The sequence below is a fragment of the Anser brachyrhynchus genome, assembly GCF_964034855.1.
Source record: "Anser brachyrhynchus genome assembly, chromosome: 19".
Classification (NCBI taxonomy): domain Eukaryota; kingdom Metazoa; phylum Chordata; class Aves; order Anseriformes; family Anatidae; genus Anser; species Anser brachyrhynchus.
In genome coordinates, this window is record NC_137712.1 from 9,560,482 (window position 1) to 9,588,454 (window position 27,973).

Sequence of the window (27,973 nt, forward strand, 5' to 3'; positions counted from 1 at the left end):
AACAAGGAGATATGAAACAACTTTTTCCTATAGCAGTGGGACTGTTCCTCTTTGCTACTGAATTATCTGGCAAGTAGGTATTAACGTGTGGAGAACTCCCCTGTCTGTACAAATATCTAGGTCCACTGAAACTAGACAGTTCCTTGGGCTGTTACCACCACCTTAATCATGGTGACATCTCATTAGTTTTCCTTCAGAGGTCATCCCTTCATACTTTAATGGAGGCGGTTAAAAGAAGAGGTGAGACAAAGGACTGAAGAAGGCTTTTTCTTTACCCACTGTCTGCATCTAGTTGTCACTTCTGGCTAGGAACATGGGACTGATCTCCTGCGTATCCCATTACTGCTGCCCTTCTACAGTCATAAACCAGATTTGGATGCTTATTCGTCTGGCACATCCGCTATTCCTTACCCCAGCTCCTCAATTACAGTCCAAGCTTCAGAAAAGCACTTATGCAACTATTCAAAGTACATAACCACAAACCATTTCTTTTGGCAAGCACAGTTTTATGTGGGAGTACTTTCTTGCTTCAGTGGGGCACCATGGGGATCGTGCTATAAGGTTGTAAATGCAACAAGGACACCATAGATCTTTAAGGAGGTTTTAGTTTGTTTATTCTCATAGATGGTTCCCAAGAGGTAGCTGAGGAAAACCCACTATTTTTACAGCACTGATCCTGGGCAAAGCAGCACGCTGGCACAGTTGCCACAAGGAATTTTCATGTAATTTCTTCCCAGAAATGCCTCACTGTGTCACAGGGTGGATCTCCCGAGTGATAAAGCTGACTATCATGCTACACCAGCACCTGATCTCTACTTCATGGAAAATCCCAGAGGAAGGCACACATGCTATGATCATGGCTGGAGTGAGTCAGCCATGACCTCAGGGCTGACCTCCTGCAGGCAGAGAGCAGGTCAAAGCAGTGCCTGCAGTCTACCTGCCTATGTCTTCTGCAACCCAAGCCAGGAGAAAAGGGACACCAAGGGACACAAGGCAGGTTCCTGGGACACCCCCAAGCCCAGCGGTTCTGAATTGTGTCATTTCTCCACCCACCCTTTAGTATATACATCACCAGGATAAAAACTTCAAGTGCTAAAGCCAGCCATCCTTATTTCCTAAGTTACGGGTTTATACCCATCTTCTGGTAGCCTAAGAAGCTAACTGATAGCCTCCTTAAGGTGCGCAGCCCCATCATAGCTTGTCTCTGCTCTCTACCCACCTCTGCCACCCTTTTAGAAGGAAACTCATCCCCCAGCCCCAAAGGCTCCCAGGTCCCCTCTGCTCCCACACAGGACAACTCTCCTCCCACAGTAGACAATACAGCATAGACTATTTTACATTAAGATTTCTCTAGTGCCAGATCGGTACGAATACCAGTCACACATTTAGTTTTATATTTTTACAGCTTAGAAGTCAGCAAACAAACAGCAACTTCAGCTTGTGCTTCACAAAACACACCCGTAGTCCTCACTGAAGGGCTCCAGTATCATTTAATTGACCTCAGGAATCGTTACCCCAGCTTCTGAGAAGACTCTGCCTTCAGTGGCTTTCCTCCAAGCCTTGAATAAGCAACCAACCACCACTCAGAGGAAGGAAACCAGACTTTTACCCCACTACACATACAGTACTGGCAACATGCAGCACACTTCATTCAGCTCAGGGCTCTCTTACACCAAGCTTTCCATGATGGTCATACACAGCCTTCAGAGTAGTCCCATACTGCAGCTGCAGGAGGAGGGGAAGAAAGCCAAGTGACATTTGACCTCTCTTGCACTTGTTATCAAGCCAGCAGTCGGGCTAACCTCATGCTCAGGGCAATGCTGCCACTCCCTTCTGCTTCTTGGAAGTCACGGGAGCAAATGGCTCTGCCTCAGGACAAGCTGTTGGTATGAGTCTGTAGGTCACCCCTTCACCTCCCAGAACACCACTTGGTAACACAAGAGGTTTTTGTGAGGAGATTGCAGCTTTAACAGAAGTTCTTGAAAAAAAATTTGTCCACTCAGAAATGAGATTTCTAACAACCTTGGAGACCATGAGGGTCCTCACAGTGCAGGTCCTCCAGGGGTCCCCTACTGGAAGGCCCTGCCATGCTCCACAAAGGCTCTCAGAGCCCTTGACCCTTTTTCCAAGGGCTGTGCCACTAAAAAGTGATTCTTCTGAGCTGGAGCTTTTTACATGACAGAAGCTACAGTAGCCAAGAGTATTGCCAAGTCTAAAGAGACCTGGCAAGAACCAGAAACCACACAGACCCAGGAAAAGGCCATCTCACCCTTCTCCTGCTTTCCAGGGAAGGAACTACACACACCAGGAGCAGACAGAAGCCGCAGGTTCCTCTTGTCCAGGCTCTCACACAGTGCCCTGAGTGTACCTTTACTCCCTTCACCAAGTGGTCTACACACAGCCCATACCTCCCAGGAGGCCTGTTGGGGTCTGAGACACATTGCCAGCCAATAACCCAGCAGGCAGAGCATTCTCCCACTAAAACAAAAGACTGAAGACCTTAAAAGCACAAGAAACATCCCAAGGTATCAGGCGAGTCCTTTAACAACAGTGGTAGGAGATGCTGTTTAGGGAAAACACATGGGTCTGATCACTGGTTTTGTTGCATTTCCCTCCTGTACTATTGCATCACCATCCACTGTAGCAATAACTTCAGAAAGTACATTCATGCCTATTCCTTTTAATATTAAACTCATGACTAAAAGAAAGGCTCGTGAACAGATTAGTCACTCTGTAAGCAAGTTGGTAATAATTATTTGTGCCTCAATTTCCTCTGAGGGATTCCTTAAATTCCGTGTCTGCTGTGCCAGAACACTCCTATCAGTTTCAGTCTGAAGATTAGAAAAGCCCTTGAGCCAGGGCAGCACATCTCACCTGGAGCACAGGAGCTATGAGATTAGTCTCGTCTGGGACACACTCTCCTTCTTGGCTGAGGCTTTGGAACACAACAGTTGTGTGTCAGCATCCACGTTTCCTGTTACTTGTCATCCAGGAACCTGTATCACATTAGAGGAACCTCATCAGAAGCCACAACCATGTTGTCTTTACTTCCCATAGGGATACAGCATCTGAGCTGTGGGCCTTCCTCGCTACCAAGTCAGATGTGGAGCCACAGGGATCAGCACAGATGCTAATAACCCAGAGGCTGGTCAGCTTACAGCAACATTTGAGAGCATTCTCCATTGAGCAGAGAGCTTCTTACCAGGGCCCTGTGTCAAAGGGAGCTGCAAGGACCAACTTAGCCAAAGAGGTCAGGACTAGGTGATAGTCCCAGCTAGCTTCCCATCTCTGATAGGAAACACCACTGAGAAGATAAACCTTTTTGTCCTGCCTTCCTTCCCTCATCTTTACATGCCCTTAGTCTTTGATCTGGGAGACACAAAGAAAACAGATTAGCCAGGATATTGCTGGCTTGTTAGCCTTTTCCCCTTTTTAAGCTTTCCGATGTGGCTCCTCAACAAAACTCAAGTATTTCTTTTCTTCTTTCCCAATTGACTCCAGAGCACACAGCCACAGAGCCAGGAGCCCACCCCACGCTTCTCGGAGAGCCATGCTCCAGGGATTAAGGAGGAGCATAAGGTTGCTATCTGCCACAACACCGCCTTCCCACACAGCAGGAATTTACAAGGAATTTCAGAAGTCAAGCCAACAGGCTCAGACTGCAGGATGATGTCTCCTCGCTCACCCTGTAGTCATCCCTGTCAACTACTTCTGTGGATAGGGTTCAGAGAAAGCCTTTGGCTGAAGAAGCTGAGCACTAACTCAGAGTCACATGGAACAGGAGACATCACATAAGCATTAGCCTGAACTATTGCATTATTTGAGCATTTTCCAATCATGTCCTTAAAGAGACTACTTTTCAGAGTTGACTAAATAAACAACATAAGAAGTCTCCCTCAACTCCTCACTGCAGCCTCCCCAAACAAGACATAAAAACCTCACTTTTCCCCGTACCTTCAGTGATGGGCACATCCAGACACCCGGGCCCTGGCACACACTGCAGACCACCCCCCTCTCCCACCCTGCATAAAGAACCCCAGTGCAACACAACCACCTGCTTCTCCCACTCACCCATATATCATCTTCCCCAAGCACACAGCTGCAGGAGCAGAGCAAGTTGGGGCTAATGGAGCCAATTAGCTGTCATTAACACCTTCTTGACCCAAGCCAGTGCTACCCCATCAGCCCACCTGCCCTGAGAGGACTTCTCCAACCTAGTGCAAGCTCTGTGTGTGTCCCTCTGTGCTGCACCTCCGTCTTCAGGAAAATACAGCAGCTGACAAAACCATATCAAAACCCTCTAGCACTGCCTTGGTGCTTTCCAGCTCTCTGAGATGTCTCGGATTCTTCTCCCCTGCTGCATGGGCCTGGCCTCCAAGCCAAGGTTCCCATCCCCATCACCACTCTTCTGACTTGTGCACCCCACTTGCGAGTGATGCCCTGATCCCCATCCACAGATGGCTCCCTTCACTATTGAGCTCCTTGCTGTCAATGTTCTCAACAAGAATATGTACTGTCTACATTGGAGAACATGTTATGTTCTCCATACTCTCTGTTTCCTCTGTCTTTGCGGCCTTTCCTGCTTGTATTCAACAACCTAAAGCAGCATCCTGTAATGAAACCAAACTACAGCATCCTATAAATACCAAATGAAATTAGTTATCAAGAATGTCTCCCAAACACCACCATGTGCTCTGATGCCATCATACAATATATTGCTTGTTTTCTTAGGAATAACTCATGTGTTCTCAGAAGACCAGGACATTTTGCGGCTTTTTACTCAGTGGAGGTATTCACTTAACTGTATTCAGTTGGCCTACATTGGGAGGGTATCTGAGGCTCATTAGCATATTTATCCATCTATCATTCCTGTGAGATTGGGAAAGTCCGTTTTTGCAAATGGGGAAGTGCGGAGACACTAAATGACTCGTCTACAGTCACACAGGAAATCTGCAGTGGGGGGAAGAAAAGGGAATCAGACAGGTCCCCCTGGGTCGCCACTTGTCCTCTCACCTCTTTGCCATTCCCCAGCTCCATATGTGGGAGCTGCTGGTCAGGAGACAGCGAGAGCCCCCACGTGTGGAGCCAGGCAGGTGGGGATGGTGCAGACATCCCCCTCCTGCACAGGCTGAGCCAGCGGTGGCTGCTGCTGTCCCCTGCACTGTGACATGGGCTGTGCCTGCCCGCCACTGCCTGCGGCCACCGAGGAGGTAGCTCGGATGAGTGCTGGAACGGATGGGTGAAGGATCCCAGGAATACCATGCTCAGACTCCCCATGGGGCAGTGCAAAACCCCCGATGGTCAGTCATCAGGAGTGGAAATATATTTGGAGATATAGAGTGGAAATACAGTGGAAATGCAACCTTCTTTGGGTAAAAAAGGGGTTGTTCCTGTGTTCCCCGTGATGTTTTTATGGGATGTGTCCTGTCTGAGGAGCTTGGGCTATGAAGAGGATGATCCCCATTGTGGTGACCCACTGGAAATGGGGAGGGAAGTCAGGATTTAGTGAGCAAAGTTCAAATCACAGAGGGGACAGAGGAGAAAATCTCCAGGATGGTCCCGTGGCAGGCAGACTCTGCAGCATACTTGTGCCTTGGACCAGATACCCTTGGGAAAACCCTCACCGCCAAGGGGAATACCCTGCACTCAGGAAAGCTTCCGAAGGTCCACAGCCACACAGCTGCCTGCAGTTATTACGAGCTAGCAGAGCACACACTGGAGCACACACACATCAGGCTCCTTAGCAAGCAGCAGAGCAGAAGTTTCCAACTTCTGCTGCAACAGATGCAAACACCCACAGCCAGGCTCAGCGGCCATGGGGCTGGAAAAGGGCTCACCTCCGTGTCCTCATCCATCCCTGCCTGCTGGCTTCCCTCCTCTCGCCCTGCAATGTGTCTCCCCACGCTCATGTCCTGTCTGTTGCTATCTTAACAGGAAACCAAAGCCAATGTTGACACAACATTCCTCTCCTCGTCCACCCCTGCTGGAGACACATCATTAGATTTAAAAAAAAAAAAACAAAAACAAAAAAAAAAAACAACAACAAGGAAGACAGATTAATCCCAGCCTAGAGGGTTTTACTTTGAATTAATATGGGCTGTCTCTGCTCCTGAGCTAAAGCTATTGATCCAGTCCTTGATTATGGTCATACACTTTCATTCCCAGACTTATTATCACCTGTGCAAGATGAGAGCCTCTAATTAGCAACTGCAGTTTCTGGTCTCACTCCAGAGAGTCACCAGCCAGGAAGCCAGCAGCCTGCCAAGCCCTGGGGACAGGTGGGGGCAGCAGGGACAAGTGCTGCTCAGGAGCTGCAGGCAGGCGCACCTGCAGCCCGGCAGCTGCCCAAAGCCTGCGTGGAGCTTTTGGAGGTCAGCAGTTCCCTGATGTTTCCCCGGCCTCCCACAAAACCGCTGAAGTCACAGGGGCAGCGAGAGGTCCCACGTGCAGCTCCTTTGGGTAACAGATATCTGTCCCGTCTTCCAGATTTGTGGTGAAGCAATAAACTTTTGTGAAGCATTTATTATCCTGCCAAGTGACTTGCTTTGCTGTTAGCACCCCACGTTTCCCCCTGGCTGCCCGTCACCAGTTCCCAGGAGCAATGCAGAGCAGAGGAGATGTCAGACCACAGTGCCGTGGCAGGGCCTCCAAGGGGAAATCTGCTGGCATGAAACACCTTCACCAACTGCTGCAACAAGCAGGAGAGGGGGGGTGCCAGAGAATAATTACCAGAGGCTGTTCATAAAATGTTGTGAATTCCCTTAAATAACGTTCCCATGAGTAGTGTGAGTGGCTGCATGTCAGCCATCCTCACCACGATGGGACAGGCTGACGTCCAGCAGGGGAGCCCCTGTCCTCTCCCAGAGCCTGTGCAATCCCACCAGCATCAGAGGAAGTTTTTTCCACACTGAATACAAACAATTTCATGTCGGGCCAGAGCCTCCCTCACCCAGCTCGGTGGGAAATGCAAGCTCCAGCTGCTGCTGCCGCCTGTCCTGAGCATCCAGCTGTCCCCCCCATGGAAATTACTGTGGTTTGGGGGCAGTGGTTGTTGATAGCTGGGCTTCACCTGGGTGTGATGTCAAGGCATGGCTGGGATACACCCTTGGACCCGTTAAATAGACACAGCTCATGAGACAACGTGCCGTCATAAAGTAAGACATCACCTCCTGCAGATGTTTCCAGCTGAGTGAAGTCAAACTCTGCACTCCAGAGATCGCAGAGAACAGCTGAATTAGCACCCCAGCTGCTGCAGTATGCCAAAGCAAGCAGAAAAATATGTGTTTAATTGTGCAGGCTCATAAATACAGTGTTCCTACAGAGACCCTGCACCATCTCTGCTCCTGATACACCACAGCCAGAGAAAGCATTGGCCTCCTTGGGGCAGCATCAGCAAGAGCAGGGGGTAAATCACTGCAGAGGAGGCTGACCGGCAGCAGGACACTCACCTCCTCTCCCCAGGGAGCTGTATACAAGCTTTTACGCAGACTTCTACGCAGACTCTTTGAATTTTCCAAGTACACTTTTCTATAGGAATCTTTGGGATTAGGTGTCCAAAGAATTTCTTCCTCTGGAGATAACCTTTTATTTGACTAATCTCTCCAAAAACAGAGACTTCCTGAACAACGTCTGACAGAGCCATAAATCCTGCATGCAGTGTGTGACTTGTAGATTGCTGTACTTTCGGGAGTTTGGGATGTTGGACTGAAGGTCTTTTTGGCAAGAGTTGCATCAGAGCAGACTGCCAGATGCTGTGAGTAAAGGCTCGATGACTGCAGGGGCCTGTCTGCACCGCAGCACAAATGTTGCTCTGCACCATGCCAAAAGCCACGTGCACAACATCTGCCTGCACAGCTGAGCTGCATCTGAGCTTTAGCTTGAACTGAGCAAGTGTTCATGCACCGAGGTTCTTGGACAAGACCTTTCCTTGAATGGCTCATCACTATCAAATTTGTCCTTCAAGTATTTTTTTTTTAATGGATTTGCTATTTCTAGGGATCTCTCCCTAGGATGTTTCTTCCCTGACTCAACTAGACTCACTGAATAAACAAAGTATGCTGAGAAAACTCACAAAACAAACAAACAAACAAACAAACAAACAAACAAAAACAGCATGAAAACTTTGGGACTTTGACTGTTTGTCTCCTGTGCACAGACAGACAGACAGCCTCCCTGTAGTTACCCCAGGGACCGAGCACTGTAGGTATCACCAGGGCTTCTCACCCAGGACCTCACCAAGTGCTCTCCCTTTCCCAAATTTACTTAAGCAAAATTAAGGACTTGTCTGTTAAGGCTGGAGACAAGATAAACATGCAAAGGGATATGTTGACAATTGCAAAAGAGAAGAGACATGGAAGGAGGAGCACAGCACAGAAATGCATGGAAATGTCTGGGAGCAAAGCAACGGAGCACCCAGAGGGCAGGAGAAATGTAAAACCTGAAGACTGTAGCACGGGGAAATTAAACATAACTCCACTTTCCAAAATTACACAGCAAAGCCAGGAGATGGATCTGAGCTCACACTTGTTCGACACCACTGAGCAAACTGGGATTTTCATTTTGGAATATTTGTTTTGGGGTATGTTGGTTTTGTTGGGTCTTATCAGTTCCTTGAGACAGGCAGCTTCGCTCAGCCAAGAGCAGGGGGCTGGTCGAGGCATTCGACCTCCAAAACGCAGCCTGATGTCTTCGACGCCTCTTCTTTTGTGGCTGACTTGCACAAGAGGTGCAAAGCTCCAGCCCCACAATTTCCCATCGACCAAACCCCAAGAGGGGAGCAGCTGAGAGCCACGCTCACCTGCGAGCCCCTGAGCAGGCACGCGAGCATCGCTCACTCTGGTTTCCCCATCCCTGATGGCAGGAGCTGCTGGACGCCGGTGAACTCTGCCACAGGGGCTGCAGAACAGGTTTTCCTCTGGGGAAGTCACCTCTGAATCTCCCTGACATGCCCAGGGGTGGTTTTAGATCAAACCTGACATTTCAGAGGCTGAGGTTTGGAAAAATGTGATGGTCGCCCATAGGTAACAGGAACCTAACTGTGCCAGTGGGCAAGCATGGGAATCCTACGTCCTTTCCCCAAAGGAAAATGTGAGGGGTCATCTCCATGTCATTGGATCTGTAGTGAATGGTTTGCTTGCCTTCCTTCAAGCCCGACTGTGAAAGATACGGGGGAAAACAAAAACAAAAACAAACCCCCCCCAAAAAAAACCCACTTATTTCTGCATTTACTCCTCACGTAAAAGTCCTCACAGCTTTGAAATATTTAACATTCAAATATGCAAAACTATCAAAGCAAAGAGGGAAGAACAGGTTGAATTTGTACAAACAATGATTTTTTCTAAGCAAGTTTAATGATGGGAACACGGAGGCACTTGTGGCCTTGAAGCCTCAGTCTACCACACTCGAAACCAGAACTTCCATCCCAGGGCAATTTCTGACATTTGCTTTTTCTACCTTAAAGGGGGACGAAAAGTAAAAATGTAAAAGTTCACTGAATAAAGCCACCCAAGAATTTTTTTTCTTTGAAGAAGCTGAAACAAAAACTTCTGTAATTTCTAAAGAAATATATTTCATTTCCAATGTTGGTGTTTCAAAACATCTCCCCTACAGATATTTTTCATTTAAGTTTCCTTATCTTCAAACCAGAAGTTTTGCTTTAAAACATGATATTCCCATGAAAAATACCCAATTTGGTGTATCATAATGTCTCGTTGGGATTATTGTTCTAGTTATATTCAACTTTTATACAAGTTAAATTTCAAGTTTAGGTCCTGAACCCTACTTAATGGTTTTCTTTCAATAAACATTTTCAAACCGCTGCACAGAAACACCTAACATGCTGCAGAGAAATAAAATTTAGAATGATAATGGGTTTAATGCTCTCAAAAGGAGTCGGTATTTCAGTACCATGCCACTCATTTCATACTAAATGACAAAGAACAAACATTGCAAACCTCGAAGAAAATGGCATTAGACTTGGAGTATGTATTTGTTAGTTCTACGCATACTTTTGCCACTGACAAGAAGCCAGAAAATGACTCACATTATTTTTCAGAGGAAGAAGCTTACAACCAAGAGCCCTTTAACATACAAATGAAATGAGACATGCAGGAAAAATAAAAAAGGGAAATAGATCAGCAACAGAAAAAAAAAATCAAAGAATCAAAGTTGCTTTTGAATTTTACAAGGTAGTTTTGTCTTCAAGGTCATCAAAAAGATTAAAAAAAAAAAAAAGAGAAAGTGCTTGACAAAACATAGGAAAAAATGCCCTGGTGAATGGGCAGAGAGGACAGCCCCCCCCACAGTCAGCCCAGTTTTCTCTTTCTGCTTATTTTGCATTAACATGCCAACTACCAACTCTAAATACACCACAGGTAACAATTTTGATAACAGCACTCAGGCATGCATTAGCAATACATGCACAAAGATGACATTTGGATCGATTCCAGCCTCAGCAATTTACTGACCCTTGCTACAAAATCAGGACAGCATTTCCCCACTTTGTGAACATCATTACAAATTATCCTCTCCGACCTTTAGCAAATAACATCTCCAGCCACAAAGCAGCTCTCTGACCTGCAGGGAGCACTCGATGACACCTCCAGCTTGGATTCCTCCTGTCTTTGTCTGAAGGTTGCAAGACAAAGCTGCTGCCAGCACTGAAACCTCTGCACAGACATAAATACTTTCCTCATCTCATGTTGAAGTTACCAAATCCCATTGCCCTTGGCTTGCAAAGGATACTTTCCTTGTTTCATTATTCCTGGCTGCCTTTTTCTGCTTGGTTTGCTGCTGTAAGAGGTTTCTGTGGAAATACCATTGTAGGAAGAGGGACCTTAGGGGAAACTAGGGAAGTCTGGGTTTTTTTGTTATTTACTCTCATCCTTGGCTTATCACATCAATGAAATGGAACAGGATGTTGTATTTATAAAGCACGAAGATAAGGAATATAGGAGTCTTGTTTTTTAATTTATTTTCACATGGTGTAGACACAATAGCTGCTCGTATGTCAGTTCAAGGCGTGCTGAGGAGACCGGGGACAGCTCTCAGGTCACCGTGCACGACACAGAGGCAAGGAGCCAAGCACCCCAAACCACAGCCCGGGCTCAGATGGGCATGCTGAGCTGCTGGGCTCTCATCCCCTGCATAGGGCTGTCACATCTCTCTGCTGGTTTTCATCCCTGGGTGCCCATCTGCCAGGAGACCGGCAGACGACTCCAGTTACTGATGGGTGGCTGTGAAGTCAGGACTCACCTGGGAAGTCCTGCATCGGGGGGAGCTGAGGTTGGGGCCATGGCTGGAAGCAGGGCAGGACGTCAGCCCTGCGTGGACAGAGACTTCACGGGTGGCAGGTAAAGGAGCACACCATCGTGGCACACTACAACGAAAACCAGGGAGAAGAGTGCCCTTAAGACCTTGGAAAACCAACCTGGGACTTAAGATGCTGCCAGTGGTGCATGCTAGACCTGTGACACCTCATAGACACCTCTGTAGACAACCTGGTGAGCTCCTTCACTAACCTCTAGTGACTTGTTCATGGCTTAAGTAGTCAAAAAGGTAAAAAGCAGAGAACCAGAGGTGAATTAGAAGGTCACAGAATTCACCTATGTCAAAGCTGGACTAGCAATGAGGGCTGCTAACTTTCAGGAGAGTTCCCAGTACCATTTTCTAGTTCTTCAACTTTTATAATACCCCTTGTGTGGCCTTTCTGCAGCTGGTCCTGAACTCCACCAGCCTCAGCAACGAGCAGATTCCCAAAACTGATGGCCATCATGAAACAGCAGTGCAAAAACCTCCCAAGGAGATCTGGTAGAGAAGCAAGAGCAAACAGTTTTGAACAGCTTTGGGAAGCTTTATTACTTCAGGAATATTGCAAAATATGAGTAACTTTGGCCTGGAGCAAAGAGGCAGAGAATAAAGAAACCAAATGTACACATGGAAACATGACAAACCCCAAAACCAACATCTCTCCCTCAGGAGTGTAGAAAAAAAGCACAGATGTTTTCTTGGCTAGGAGAGGCCAAAACATCTCTCCAAAGGCCCTTCCAGAAGAATTAATAGCACCACATTAAATGCATGAGGCAGGCCTGCTATTACCTTGGCAGTGATCAGCAGTAAACAGGGTGGATTCTCACCACGCTTTAGAGAACAAAGGGAAGGGTTCACTCCCTATTATCTCTTCTGAACATCAGCTGCGAGTTCAAAATCTTCCCAGAACAAAACCGAGCCTACCAGGAGGCCAGGAATTGCCTCCCAACATCGCAGTGGTTGAGCCTTTGACCGGGGCAACCAAAGGATGCCAGAGCCAGAACCAGATGACTCCACTGTGCCTGCTCTTGAGAAGCAGCCTGAATTCCTTAAATCAGCCCCAGATGGGACACGGGGATGCACAGGGGTACAGCAAGCCCATGTGCCCATTGTCATTCCGTTTCTCTTGAGAGGCTCCATGTCAGACAGGACAATGGTTACAAGGGTCCAAGTGCTGGATCAGTCCTGCCTGAGTCTTATGAAGGTTGGACAGAGTTGAATCTCCTGGCCATGGGGTTCAGGTTGCATGAGAAAACTAACCAAAAGAAGTTTGTCTTCTGTGACACAAAGAGAAAAACCTTCTTAGATATCAAATTGTTTTTCATTTCATATAGAGGCCATCAAGAGATCAGTAAAGTTTGTTCTTATCTTTGGTCAGAGGCCAGAGTGATGGATGTTGTCCAGTTTCCCTTCCTTGACTTCCAGGAAAAGACTGGTTTTCCCCCAAGTGTTCTGTTAAAACTGGATGGGAATAGGCTACCTGATTCTAATTAATAGGCTCTAATCTCTAAGAATCCTAATGCAACTTCCAATTAAAATGTCAGGAAAATCTATCACTTTCCCTCTGATTCAAAGAGCTCATGTATCTTCAAAATGGCCAGCCTGCACTGCCTGCTGCTGAGTATTGTCCCAGATAACCAATGTATGATTTCAGACATGCTTACCTGCTTCAGAAACATACAGGATTGGAGCGCAATTTGTAGTGCTTAGTCAAATGAGCCCACTATAAATAGTGCTGTGTAGGTAGCAGCAAGCACACCTTGCCCTGTGGGTCAGTATATACAATTTCAGACAAATTACATGCAGGAATTTTAAAATTAAATATTCTCTATTCAACAGTAGAATATCTGGAGTCAATAGACTACATAGCCTCTCCCTTCCTGTTGCAAGAAGCATCCCACATAGGAATTAATCATACCTCAGAAACAGTACAACCAATGGCAGAGCTATTGGCACCTACCCATCTCATCACAAACAGGGAACTCTTGACATAGCTTGAGTCATCTTCCTAGTAGGTCTTTTCAAGCCTACACTCATCAGCTTGCAAGCGACCAGACTTATGATTTTCAGCTAATGTGACTTTGACCTCTCCAGTTTGGGCCAAATTAAGCAGCCCACAGAGGGTGATAATAGCTGGCTGTAATTTAGTGTGAGCCTGACCCCACTCCAATGAGCAGAACTGATCAGAACACAACAAAAAGAACTTGATTTGCCTTGGCTTGCCTTAAAAGCCAATGTGATTTGTTTTCATCTTGCCTTGCATTTAGCAAGACCATTTAGCATTTAAGAGTAAGAATATGAAAAAGAGAAACTGAACAAACAACAATCAGATCATTGGTTGAACTGACATTCATTTTTAGCAAAAAATCTCCCTTCTGAGAACTTACCTACTAAATAAAATCATTTTCTGGCCCATCTGGCCATTTTGGATACAGACTCAGAAGGAGGGCAGTGGCAAAATGCCACAGCTGAAGCAGCAGCACCATCCTGATACCTGGCCAGGAGCTGCACTCCATGCTTCTCAGGCAAGGCAGTTCATAACAAAAAGTATTTAAAAACACATTTACATTTACAAGGGTATTGCTTTACTGACTAGTTTCTTTTTCTAGATGCAAAATTGCATTTTTACTTGTGTCCCAGTAAGATTTGGCTTCGTACAAAAGAAAGCAAACTGCAGTCAAATGAAAGGGAGGAATGAGAGTGAAAAAGGTTCCAGCAGTGCACTGAGCCTCCTGTCCTTAAACACCTGATTGCTAACAACACTCTGCTGCGCAGAATCACACCAGGGACTGAGGTCTAAACCAAACCTGAAATGAAATATCACTCAGCTTTGTGTATCCTGTTCAAAAAATAAGGATGGATGGGCTGATGGACGCACCTTAGCTCAGTAACTTAGACCCCAACTTTACACAAGCTAGATATTTCCAGCAGCTTCTTGCAGCAAACTAAATGCCCTCCAGGCCAGCTGCACTGAAAAAGGCACACGGGACATTTCCATGAGGGTAAAGTAAAGGCAACTGTGCAGTTGAAATTGGATCAAGAGCATCTGTGAATTTGAAGTTGAGCTTAGAATAGAAATCTGAATGCTGTTCTCAGTGAAGCTTTGTCAATGGTTCATTTGTGAAAGGAAACCAAAGGCATGAAGACCAGAAACAGGGACTCAAATCAAGGATCCAATGGGAAATTCTGTTCATGCCTATACCCTAAATCAGGGTCTATCATAAAGAAAGCTCTTGCTGGTGCCATTTTGAATTTCTAAGCAAGGTGGTAATTTGTAAAGCTACATTGTACAAGCAAGAATTTCTTACAGCAAGTTTGTGCCTACTCATCCCTTGTGTTCACTGCACTAAGTAATGGTCTGGCTCTTGCATTACGGCTGTTATGCATGAGGCAGCAGCTTGAATAACTTCCAGATGAAATTACAGAAAGCTGCGTATAATTAAATTTCTAGCAACACTGAAGCAAAGGTTTTAGTTCTAGCCTAAACATACCTTCTTGAAGTTCTTTACTAAAACTCAGAGAAGGGAGAGGAATGGGTAGAAGACACTTTCTGTCAACTCAGATATATTTACCAAGCATGGAAAACTGCTTGCATCCTACGCCAGAACATGTTAAATAAACCCATTCTGAAGTAATAAAAACTTCTCTTTGACAGCATAGGTCAACAGTTCAGCAGTGTATGATTTCAGCAGGATTTCCATCTAGTCTTCCCTGTGCTAGGTTCCATTATTTACTTGGCTCCAAGATGCTAGCAGAGCTCTGCAGCACTGCTTGAGTCTGCCCCATTTTAGGGTGAGGATGCGTGAGAAGAATGATACATGCAGTTTTCCAAACCAAGCCAAAAGGATCTGGTTTGTTTGTTTGTTTGTTTGTTTTAATGTTAACAATATCACCAGTAACTGGTTTTGTGGCTTCTTTTTGTTTGTTTTTCTTTTTACAAATGTAATTGCCAAAAAAGAATGCCAATTTATGGGAACAGAGGATTTCTACCTTGTGTATGCCTTTGGGTCTAACATCTGAAACTCCATGGTAAACACTTGGGATTTTAAACTCAGTGCCAAAGCCAGGCTTGATTTTCAAGCCTTTCCTTGGTTCCTGAAGCTATTTATTATAATTGAATAAATTTAAAATATGATATAACCTCCTTGGTGGACTACAACATATGAGACATTAAAATGTACAGCATTATGTTATGGCCTTACTTGTTCCAACATTACTAAAGACGTACATTGTGCTTTTAAATGGATAAAGATTTCCAATGGCAGATGGATGATCCAAGACAAGTCTATGCTCTCTTACAAAGCTATTGGACTTTGAAAACCTAATAGATTAAGTGCTTATTTTTAAGTGTTTTTTTCAATTAATTTCTGTTACTTATAAATCTTACACTTATTAATTCTATTTCTAGACAATTCAAAAAATTTGGTTTTCTTCTTTGGCAATTTGCATAGAGGAAGCATGTTTTTTTTAACAAAAGCCAGCAAAATTCTGCATACAGAAATACCTGCACTCAAAAGGAGTCTGCCACCCGCCCCAGGATGGAGCAGGCAGAGGACTGCTGGCCCCAGACTCAATTCCTTGGGGCTTTGCTCCTGTGCTGCATGGGCTCGAGGTCAGTTCTGCTTTGGGGTGAGGGCAGAATGTCAAATTGCTCCTTGGGGAACTTAATGGCAGTGAAACGTAAAGAAGCACCAAGTAACCAAGCACGTGTCTTGTATCAGTTCATTTGTCGTTAAGACAGATGTTCCTGTTTTAGTCCTGCAGTAAAAAGGAAACCAAGCTCTACTTGGATATTATTCTCTAAGCTTTTTTACAATGCCAGCAGATGTCAATGAAAGGCTTTACAGATCCTTCCTTGGAGTCCCCTCCTGGGGAGGAACTGAGCCGTGAGCTCAGCTGCACCAGGAATCCCCTTATCAGATGAACCCCCAAGGCTCTTCCCCAGCAGAGAGAAGATAAGGGAAGGAAGGGAGGATGCGCCCCTGGGCTGATGGGAAGCCCGTCCACCTTCCCAGAAATGCCTTCCAGACATGGGCACAGAGGGGAAGGGGAGACAGGGCCAGGCAGGAAAGAAAGACGTAAAGGGTGAACTGAGAAGCCTGCGCTGGTAAGAGCTGACTATGTTGTAATCAAATTTTCCTCACCTTGCCCCTTTGACGTCCCTACCCATTGGTGTAATTTCCATGTTCCTTTCAAATCAAGCAGTGACTTAAATCCCCAGGGTTGAGCTTGCAGGAGAAAGCTCTTGGAAATATTTAGGCTTTTGCCCATATGGGAAAGCATACTTGTTCAGGAAGGGATGGTGGCAACTAAACAAACATGCCCAAAGGAATAACTGATAAGGAGAATAAACAATGACAAATATTTTGAGCTTCCCAAACCTGACAACCAGGGAAAAATCTGAAGGAAAAATAAATCTTTAGAGTGAGAAAGCTTTCTAGCGGCTTTCTGCCGCTTAATTATTTTTTTTCACACAATGTGTAATGCATTATGGAATATCCCCTGAAGTGATCTGATTAAGTCAGAAATCATATGTTTTGCTGTTTTTGCCATGGAGAAATGGTGGGATAACATTATTTATCAGGGTCTCGGCCTCCATTTATTGCCAGGTTCCCTTATCAAAGCTGTAGAGATATGGAAACAGATGATGCAGAATTGGTGCCTTTCTAACCACAATGATTAAGGACAGTGTGGCGCTGGGTCATAGGGGCCCGTCTCTCTGGGATAACCCCTTCCCACCTCTGGGACAAGGACACCAGATTTCTGTGTGAGGTGGGAAGACCTGGCTGAGTCTGAGGCAGGCTCCTCAGTTGTTCCCCAGAGCAGTGAATTGGATGTGATCCTCGAAGAAAATGCCATCGAGGAGCTTCCAGTAAACTTCCAATGAATCAGCATATCCCAATAAATATTTCCAGCTTCCTTTCCCCTTCACTTAAAGTAACTGTGTAGTCTCCAGCCCTTTGAATAAATAATCGGTGGCAGCAGAATGCATGTGTGAGTATGGTATTTGAAGACCCCTCAGGTTTCCCATGAACTATCAAGAGAAAAGGACAATCCTGGGAGACATAGCTGTGCTCCTGACACATTAAGGTCATCTGTCCACACTGACCACGGAGTGAAGCAAAGTTGGGAATTTGTGATGTGGATCTGGGTCATGGCATGATCCTGTTTGCTCTCCTGTTAATCCTTCCAGCCATGGGCTGGTTTTGGAGTTGAGGTGGGATGAGTTTAACAGGCATCCAGCTGCTGCAGCATCTCTGAGTAATAGAAGCTGCAGTAACAAAATGTCCCAAGTAGAGCATCTGGACATGACAAAGGTTTCCTTGAAGAATTGCTGGAAAGGAAGCAGCACAGTATAATAGAAGTGATCATTTATATAATGGGGTCATTACTGTAACAAGATTACAAAACTACCCATCTGCTTCTTAACCTTTAACCTCAGCTGAAGGAGGAAATCAGACCATGATGTCTGCCTACAGCTGTGCATGTCCAAGGTCTGTGCTAAGGCCCTGGTCTCTGGGAAGAGACGTGCCAGGAGATGCTGTGCTGGCCGTGCTCAGTTCTTGCACAGCACATGTGTTCCCAGAGCAGTATCCAGCTCATGGCACACGCTGGAGCAAGCAGAGGGTGAATTGCTATGGCCTGACACAACGCTGGTTTGGCGCCGCAGGTGGCTGTCACCTTGTTCTTCATGGGGATGGAGACAGGAGGAGACCAGAAAGGTCCCCAGTCTTTGGAGTGATTCATTCTCAGACTGGAGACACCGCCTTGCCTTGCCTCGGAAGCATCAGATCAAAAGACTCAGAAGCATCCTGAGGTTTCCGGGTGTTGTTTTTGCACGCATGGCAAACCCAGGCAGCTACCTGTGCCAGCGACTAGTCCCAGACCGGAAAAACTCGAGTGCGTTCAGCAGACACCCAAGTCTGCAAATCTGTAAAATATCTGATCCTGGCCTGCTTCCACAGACCGGCAAGGGCTGAATTTCCCAGGTCTGCTGAGGCATGAGGGACAGCATGCGGGCAGGGAGGCTGCCCCGTCACCCTGGGCTCTGGGGAACCCCGTGACAGCGACACTGACCTCGTCATGGGCATCTCCGAGAGGCACTGGCAGCTCAGGCCTCCTTCAACATTCGCAAGCAGAGGCTTGGTTCCCCTCTTCCGAAACCATCCTGAAGTTGGGTATGGGCCTCGTGAGGCATGGCTCTGCCATGTTTACATAGCTTTGCCTGAGATGTCAACAACATCTCTGACATTTCCACTGCTTTAAGCTCTCTGAAGCAGTGACTTCCCCGACCATTTGGTCACATATGTCCAGAGAGTTTCAAGGAAAATAAGGAGTGTTAAGTCCCTACTGCTGGAAACAATATCGCCTGCTTAGCTGAACCCAATTGCAACATCTTCCAGGAGATGAGAACACAACAAACAAAAGCATCGTATGAAGTATGTACAAATGAGTAGTTGTCTGCTTTTCTGCTGCTGAAGACAATGACAGCTCCCACTGCAAAAGCAAAAGAAAAGCCCTGGCATTTTAAGGCCAAGACTCTAATGTGCAGCACATGCTGCAGAAAATCAAAGAATTCTGGAGTAAAATTTAAGAGGTGCTTAGGGAACCTGGATGCCTTTTCTGTCACCTTTGAAGGTCCCAAGTTTCCAACTTGTCCTTTGCTGTGCCAGCCCGCTCCCAGTAACTGGCCTGGCAGCTCACAGCATGGGGACACTGCGGGGAGCCAGGTGCCCTGGGGAGCTCCATGCTCCGTGCACAGCAGAGCTGGCAGCGTCACAGGCTGCTTAAGGCACACAGTCACACAGCTTTCCTCTTGTGGTGACAGCAAGAATGTCACACCAGGAGCGGCTGGTAGCTGGTGGCCAGGAGGTAACCCCCTGGGCCAGCTGTGTGGGTAGCACTGTGGGTATCAGTGCCTGTCATCACAAATATATGGCACGACGATTTCACGCAGCCCTTTTGTTGAAGGGATTGGTCCCTTCAGCACCTGTCCCTTCAGCACCCATCCCTTCAGCATCTCTCCCTTCAGCACCCATCCCTTCAGAATCCTGCCTGGGAAACTTTCACAGTACAGGGCTGGGCACGATTTGTGGATGAGGCTAGGACACCGCTGGTGCCGGCCACGCTTGTGGCTGGTGCTCCTGCAACAGCTACACCTTGTCCCAGCCTGCAGGAAGGGAAGAGGAGAAGCAACTGAAAGGGCAGCATGGAGCAGGAGTCAGCATTGCAAAACCTCGGAAGCAGAACTGCTCGCTTCCTGAACGCATCTGCCAGGCAGCTGGCATGGAAAGGGGAACCCAGCTGCAGCGCAGACGCTGGGCAAGCTCAGAGAGGCCACAAGGAAGGAGGAGGAAGAAACAAAACTGAACGCCGGCGTCCTTACTGTAATTGTCTGCACGCTGCTAGGTGCTTGGATGAAGAGCAGCACAGCCCAGAAGGCTTGGCAGTCAGGGGTCTGAAGGGGTTTTCAGGCCAGAAGGTGTCTTAGTTTTGCTGGATTCATCCAACCTGTGCTCGAGGTGTGGGAAATGCAGCGCCCTCGCTGTTAATGACAGCAAGGGGATGGAGCTGGTACAGAGGGGAAGTAAGGCAGGAGGTGTGACAGGGTTGTCCATCTGCTCTAGGGCTGAGAAAAAGCTGACGGAACTGGATGCTCTGCAGACTAATAAAAATAGATTTAGTCATCTTGCTACATGTGAAATGACTTCCTCAGCCCTGTGGGACAGGCTGGGTGTTACAGCAGTTCGGGCCTGCATCTTAGAGGTGACGCTAGCAAGAGGGAACTGCCAGAAAAAGGCAGAGTAAACCCAATTCCACAGCTCAACCACAGGTCTGGCGTTTTGAGACAGTGGTTTTCCAGCTGAGCTATGAAAAATGTGAAACGTTGATGTCAGGAGTGTTGCTCAATGCCCTCGCTACCCAACACACCTAGCAGGCAATGCTGCCCTGCAGCCCTCTTGCACTGGGGCCACCCCAAGGCACAACCTTGGGATGTTCCTCAGACACCTTCTCAAAGAAGCTCCCTCTGCTTAGGTGAAGAGATATAAAATAAACATCTTAAGAACCAGCAATGCAAATACTTTTGGTTTGGGGCAGTCACCTGGTGGTGGTAGTTACAAAAAACTTCATTTAACTGATGTGTCCGTTTTGGTCCCTCTAGGCAGCAGTAATTGTACCACACATGCCTTCCATAGGAAGGGAAGGAAGAGGAGTGACTACTGTGGTTGTTTCTTGAGGATCAAATTGTGCTGTATTGATTGAGTCGCTTTAACCTGAAATCTCATTTCAGCCTTTTCTTTAGGAGCTTCCTCATGGCACAAGGGAATTGAACAGCAGCAGCTCCCCTCCCAGCATGACCCCCAGAGCAGAGGTGCACGCACAGGGGAGACCCTCATTTCACCTGGGATTTCATGACAGCTCGATGGACTGCAAAAGGGAAGAGGAGTGGAGGCCAAGCAGAGCAGCTGAAGCACTGACAGCACAGCCCTGGCAGAGAGAGGGAGTGCTGGGGGCTGGAAACATCAAGCCAAGCAGCTGGCAGCCCTCCTTTGGCTCCTCGTAGACTCCGGAATCAGATTTTGATGAGCAATCGCCCGTTTCTCTTTCAGGAGAAGCAGGCTGGCCAGGCAGGCCAAGGAGGACATGCATCACCCTACCTGCCGTGGAGGTACCTGCTGTCATCTCCATCACCTCTCAGAGCCCAGGCACCGTCCAGCCTCAGATGTAAACGCTGAAGCACGCAGAACCCCAGCGGACCAGGAGGCCTTCATCTACCCCGCTCTCATCACAGGCATCAGCGATGCTCCAGCAACCCCACAGTTCGGCATGGGGCACGTCCCTCTCAGCTGGTGCAATGCTCCATTTCATGTCTTCGCTGATTTACACCAGCATAGATCTTTGAAATAGCTCAGGTAGACAAAGAAAAACAGAGGGCTGCTGCAGCTCTTTCTTCTGCTCCTGATGTTTATACACTGGCTTCAAAAAGATTTTAATAATAAAAAAATGAAAATACAACTAGGCCATTGATCCCAATATTGTTTTGCTGAGCAACAGACCTCCTGCTTGCCACTGAGCAAAAAGGAAAAAGCAATTATAAGAGATGCCTGGATGAATCCCCTGATCTGTCGATATTTCTGATGGAGATAAATTTGGTTGGTAAAAGCAAAGTTCCAGGCCTGAGAAAAAAGGAACCTATAGACATTAATACCAACAGAAATCAAACTGCCAGACTCATTCAAGGAGTGGGGAAAGACAGGGAGAAGGAGGGGGAAGAGTAGCTCTGTGATTCTGCAGGGAAAAAGAGAAAAAGGAAAGAAAAAAAAAATAGAAAGGGAGGAGGAAACTGAGCTGGAGGATTTAGTAGGACACTGATCTGGGAATCAGCCCCTCATCAGGCACCTGGAAATGGACTGAGTTAATGAAGAGCAGCTGCAGAGTTTGAAAGTTGGCTCTTCTTTTGGCCAGTAATTAGCATGTAAATGCTAAGTCTTTCATAAAGAGCTCCAGGCCAGGTATCTGCCAGTGCAGCAGCATGGGACCAGACTAGAAATCTTCCTGCCCTTTGGAAGAGACAGCAGATAAAGCCAAGTTCTGCAGTCTTGATTCATTCCTAATTCCGTGCAGATCACAACAGCAAGCATGGGAGATGCCTTCAGGTCTGACTCCTCCGGTATGACAGACCATTGATCTTATGGTGTGATTTCCCAGTCTGGTTCCTTGCGGATATGTTTTGCTCTTTTTCCGGGGAATTTTGCCAATTAATACCAAGTGAAAACCTGTCCCATGGCACTCTGTCCTTGTTTATCATAGCTTCTTGAGACATGCCAGGGAGGAACAGGGTTAAACTGTAACAAGAAAGTACTGTTGGGCATTAACAAACATCCTGGTGGTGGGGACAAGGATGCATTGGTACTGACTGCCTGGGCAGGGTGAAGTCTCCTCGGGGCAGGCTCTGAGACTTACAAAGGTCCTTCAGAAATATGCTGGATCACACCCTGCAAAGGCCACCCCTGCAGCCTGTCTCTGTCCTCTCCTAGCCGCTGGGACAGCAGCTCCTGCCTTGCTGCAGAAGCGCAGACCCTGCTGGGTCCCCGGTGCCGCCATCGTTCCCAGCTCAGGTGGTGCAGCAGGACACGGGGCTTTGCTCTGCTTTTAACTTCTGCAGCCGATGGGGATCCATCTAGAAGGCTTCTTTCCGAAGGCTCTTGATAAGAGCTAGGTATCTCTTGGAGATGACCTACGCTGGAGATATCCCTGTGTCTCTGCCCTAGATTCACTCTGTAAAGGCACGAATGGACACCCACCCCTCCCTGGTTCCCCCAACACATTCTGCTGTGTTAGCCTGCAGAGCTGGTGGGGTTTTCTCTGGTCTCTTGATGGTGGGATGGCCTCCACAAAGGCTTTTAGAAGAACTGGGTTTTGGGAGACCATGTGCATGGTGCTTGCTGCAAACACGCCAAAGATGCACAATGATTTCACGGCATGAAACGCAAGGAGTTTGCGGAAAGCAGTGGGAGACTGCAGCAAACTTTGGGCAAGTTGTGCTTGAAGCTGGTCTGAAGGCTGTGTGTACACGCTGCTTACTGAGGAGCAGCTAAGATGGTTTCCCAGAGCTCTTTACCAAGAAGAAGAGGATCCCTTTGCTCTTCCCTCTTTTCCACCCTCTAGCTCTGCATCCTACCTTGTGAGGCTGATGCTGGATGTGGGCTGGGATGGACGCCAATGCTGCAGCCTCCAAAAGCTGCGTGTGTTATTCAGAACTAATACATTTATTTTTTCTATCTAATGTAAAATTAAGGTCAGACCTACTATAAACTTTTTTTCTTCCTAAACACAGAATACAAGTTGGGAGAAGGAGGCTGATTACGTATTTTCATGGGAATTAAACTATATCGCATTTTTTTTTTATGAAATAGTATCTGAATTTAACACTGTAGCCTCATTTTTAAATGTAACATTGAAACATTTTAAAATAGTATCTGAATTTAACACTGTAGCCTCATTTTTAAATGTAACATTGAAACATTTTATACTGAAAAATGTTGAAACGTAGCAATTTGGCTCAAAAATAAAAAACTGCAGATTTTAATAAATTGTCTTGTTTGACCTAAATTTGACATTTCAAACAACACTGCAACACTGAATTAAAAAAAAAAAAATCATGCCTGCTTCTAATTAGCACTGAGTGTTACCATCGGTCAGGTGAAATAACTGTGGTCTTGAGCTTCAAGTCGATTGCAAAATGCTTCAAGTGAAATAAGCGCTAACGCAAACAACTTTAAACAGCCCAGCAGAAGTCTCCTTGCCAGGATGTCACAGTTTCATTAATTCTCCACCACTCTACGCATTTCCCGAGCAAAGGAGAAGGCTGCAACAACAGAGACAGAGAACAGGAATTTTTTAAGGCCCTTTCAGACCTGATAAAGAAGCAAGAGGGGACACAAGTCCTTGGGGTGCGCTTTTAAAGTCTGTGAAAGTGCAGGTGGGAGTAGGAAGCCACCGGTGGGCTTTATCGGGGTTACCCGGGAGCAGGGTGCAGGCGGCACGAGGCGCGGAGCCTCAGGTCACCCAGCTCTGCAGCGCTCAGCTGAATGAAGTAGCCATGGCAGCTGGCCTGGATGCTCTCTGCTCAAATTTAATCAGCCTTATGCTGCTTTAGTTTAAGTAAATTAAATTAAACCTCAGCTAAACCCAAGTAAACCACATGTCTGTTCAAAACAAGGGGGAAACTGGCTCCACTGCAGCAGCTGGGAATGTCGCCGCTGCCAGCCCTGGGGCTGTGGCTTCGTTCACAGAGTCTATAAAGGCGGCCATGGGGGTTGATGGAAAAGCTCATGGACAGAAAACAAGTGCAAGTTCAGCAGGGACAGGCAGAGTGGGGCATCAAGAGTAGGCAGTATCAGATCCTGGGAGATATCCCATACTGGTCATCTCATACAGGACAAGCCCAGGAAGGTCCCGAAGGGCAGGGAGATATCCTCACCAAAGTCATCCTCTCCAGTTTCCTTTTTCTGGGGCACAGATTCATTATGGTAGCCACACAGGGCTGTTATTTCCCACACTTCTTTGCACTGCTGTATCCTGTGATTGCTCCTGGCTTATAGGAGATGAAGTTATATTGATCAGACCTGTGCCAGCCCCAAAAGTCCCTCTGTGTTTCTCCCAAGCCATTGCCAAGCCCTCCCATAAGTTGCTCAAGACAAGAAAGCAAAAGGAGCCCCTCCAGTCTTTGCATCTGCTCTGCCTCCTGCAGAGCCAAAGCCAGATCCTTATCGCCAGGATGTCTGGGAACATTTAGGCACTGAACCAGTTGGGATTTCCTCTGGGGAAGTGCCCTAAGGATGGCAGGGAATGAAGGGGGTGAATTGCACGCAGCCCTTGAAGTACTTCACTTTCATTCATCACAAAAATCATCCAGCATTTCATTCTATGGATGCCAGCACGAACCCATTCCATCCACATTGCCAAGTGCTGAGCTGATATGTGTAGGCATGAGGAATGAGTTCAGGTGAAATATGCCTGAAATACTGAAATATTGCTCTCAGAGGGCTCTGCTCACGCTGCAGGCAGCAGGGCAGCTGCTTGGCAAGGCGCTGGGCTGAGCAGGACACGGTGCTGCCCCAGGAAACCCCCAGTGCCCCCCGCCAAGCATTGGGAAATGGAGTGGGGCCCAGAGGCTTTTGGTGTTTGCCTGAACTGCCCTTTGGAGGGCTTGGCTTAAATTTTATAGTTATTTATAATATAAATACGCACTATCATGCTTTAGAGGCAGAGGAGGACCTCAGCTAGCTGCTACCTGCTTGCACAAGAATAAGTCCTTGTCATTGATAATTAAATTTCCTTTGTCATTATCAGCAGTGGTCTTGACAGTCGTTGCAGTAAACCAGTGTGACAGCAAAGTGGGCAAACACCTTGCACAAGTCTTTTCTTTTTCTTTTAGTGATCCATTATTTGCTGAGCTGTCCAGTGCCAAAAAATAATAAAAATAATAAATAAATCCCTGCTGGAAGAAAGCCCAGTGTTTCTGGTTAGGTGATCAAAAGAGTCTGGCCCACCACACTATTCAGACAGTGAAATAAAAGTGTAAAGGAAGCCAGACCTGGGAGCACTGAGTGCCGGCACACCAAATGATGCTGCCAAATGCCTGAGATGCTGAGACCCTGCGAAAATCCGCTCCACGCCTTGTTCTTGTCCAACCTGACAAATCGAGCCTCTGAGCTTAAAAGTGAAAGACGGCACCCACACTTGTTTTTGTGGGTGAGGAGCGAAAACAAAGCCGTTAACCCTGCCTGCCACTCAGTGGCTGTAGGAGCTGGCACCGCAGCACCTGCTGCCATGTGAGAAATGCCCACGTCCTCACCGCAGAGCGAGAAACCGCGGTGCAGAGACCTCACCGGGCTTCCTGCCGCCACCTCATTCACCGCTGGGGACGGCAGGAGGTGGTGGGACGCGGCCGGGACCAGGGCTACGAGAAGAGAGCTCTGCCTCATTACCAGAAGAGAGGAGAGGAGGAAAGCACTGAAAAACCATCTTCAGAAAGGCTGAGAGGGCTCTGAAGAGTTGGTTACAGAAAGAGATCCAGTCCCGAAGACTTTCGCTCTGCACAGCACCAGGAGAAATCGTAAGGACTGCAGTACTATTTTCGTTGTCATTTCTCTGGGGGGCTTTATGGAAGCAGGGCTGGCTCGGCTTTCTATTGTCAAGAAACAAGGCTGGTTTTACACCACTTCATAGATTTTGGAAGGAACCCATCTGTGCAAAACAAGCGTGAGACAGCACCAAATCAAGGCTTCCCACTTCCACTGGTGCAAGTGCTTTGCATGCATTTCCCACAGGTTCCATTCATGGCAGACAAGCAAAGCACTGAAGAGTCAGACTTAATTTTCCTCTTGGGATCAATAAGTCACCTCCAAAGCTCTGTAATCTCAGCTAGACTGTTCCCATCCTACACTTGCTGTTTGTGGGGAGTGGGTAGCTGCGTGAGCAGGTGCTTCTGCTCCCTGGAGGAATGACTGACATCATGTAAAAAGCTACATTGAAATAGATGTGAGAGTTGTTTGTGCGGATATTTGTGAAGCATTTCCAATTTGCAAGCACAGTCAGGAGTGGTACTGCAGGAATCCCTGTGCTTGTAACCAGAAACCGGTGTCACTGCGGGCCAGGCAGGTGCAGGTCGTGCAGACGGGCAGCTCATGTTCATCTCATGGTCTTTCTAAGCATCAAAAGCAGGCTGGTGTGGGGCCTGAGAGATTCCCTGCATGTTATGCTCTGCAGGAAGGTGAATTTCCAGGGAAGATGTTAGCAAACCTGCTTTCCCCACTCCTGTTCTACAGCTTGAGGTTAGCAAAGTGTGAGCTATTCAGTGTAACTACTTGAAGAGATTGTCTTTGCTTCAGGAAACTGGAAGACATTTTTATGTATTCTGGAGAGGCAGAGCACCCAGTAAGTGGAAACAAATATAGTTGTCGTTCCTTTCAGTATAACCCAGTAAGTGGAAACAATAGCAGGGAGCTTTGTGAAAGCAGGGCAATGCAGCCTTGGGCTTAGTAGTTGTATGCTTTGCTTGCACTTCACATTGCATTTCCAAATCAATTTCCTCTCAATAGCAAAGATCTCATTTACCCATCTGAGATATTTGGGCCCATTAGGGTTCAGCCTGGATGGCTTCCCACACAGCAGCTGGAGAGGAGGCTCAGCCGGCGCCTGCCAAGGTTCCCACAGGAGACATCAGCGAGCACAACAGCAGGCGGGGAAGCTCTGCCAGTGGCACCTAAAAAAGAAGGAAAAAAAAAAAAAAAAAAAGGTTAACGCAGCAAAGAGCAGCACCAGCACCATGTGGCTCCCACTGTGACCGGGCTGTCCCCATCACCACAGGACCACAGATGACACCAGAGAATGGCCTCGGTCATGTTCTCTGGGCTAGGAGAGGCTCCAGCCTCAGCACCTTCTGCCCAGCCTATGCAGAGCTCAGGTAGCAGGGGGGCTTGCAGAAGATAGAGAAGCAGAAATGGTTAAAAAATGGAAAGGAAAAGCAGGTAGGGCTGGTTGGCTGAAGCCAGCAGCACCGAGCTTTATAACTGAAGGGGCAGAGGAGGATGAGAACACCCAAAGTTCAGAGTAACAGAGCCACATGTTGGGCTGGCAGCTTTGTCCCAGCACAGCCCCGGGTCCCTCTCAGGTGGCCACCACAGAGCACAGGAAGATAGCTGGTGACTTTGAAGATGGAGAGCAAGAAAACAGCGTCACGCCCTGGAGCAGGTGTCCTGCAGGTGCAGGAGGGTGCCCCAGGACAGCCTGGTGCAGAGGGTGGAGGAGGCTGTGGTAACTGGAGGAGCCTGCGTGTGGTGTGGGGAACGAGAATCATGGGTTTGATTCTGCTTCCATTAGTATTGGGGTAAATCAGGAGCAGGCCATGGTGCAAGAACAGCAGAAAAGCAACAAGCTCTGAATCATGGGGAAAATCTCAAAATCAAAATTAAAACAAAATTGAGAACTTTGTAGAAAGTTTTGAGACTTATGAGGATGGGCCTTTTTCTTTGCATCCTACCACGTGGAACCACCGGGATCGTCACAACCAAAGAGGCAGCTGCTGCCAGACTTATTGCAAACCACTGAAGTCAGCAGAAGACCAAGGCAGCCTTGCTGCAACCTACAAGCAGCATCC

General features: G+C 47.3%; 2 long non-coding RNA genes across 5 annotated transcripts in view; both read right to left on the reverse strand.

Moving 5' to 3' along the window:
* The window catches only part of LOC308180183, a 20,336-nt gene extending 15,228 nt beyond the window's left edge, over positions 1-5,108 (reverse strand). The window contains exons 1-2 of one of the 2 annotated variants that reach the window (XR_013940792.1): positions 3,955-4,512; positions 2,875-2,996 (exon numbers count right to left, since the gene is read on the reverse strand). This is a non-coding gene — a long non-coding RNA (uncharacterized lncRNA). Of the gene's footprint in view, positions 1-2,874; positions 2,997-3,954 lie in introns of both variants that reach the window. The other variant, XR_013940793.1, reaches the window with a different exon arrangement.
* An 11,453-nt stretch (positions 5,109-16,561) lies between these two features.
* LOC308180283 overlaps positions 16,562-27,973 on the reverse strand; it is a 29,780-nt gene continuing 18,368 nt past the window's right edge. For all 3 annotated transcript variants that reach the window (XR_013940862.1, XR_013940863.1, XR_013940864.1), the window contains one exon: positions 16,562-27,079. This is a non-coding gene — a long non-coding RNA (uncharacterized lncRNA). The remainder of the gene's footprint in view (positions 27,080-27,973) is intronic.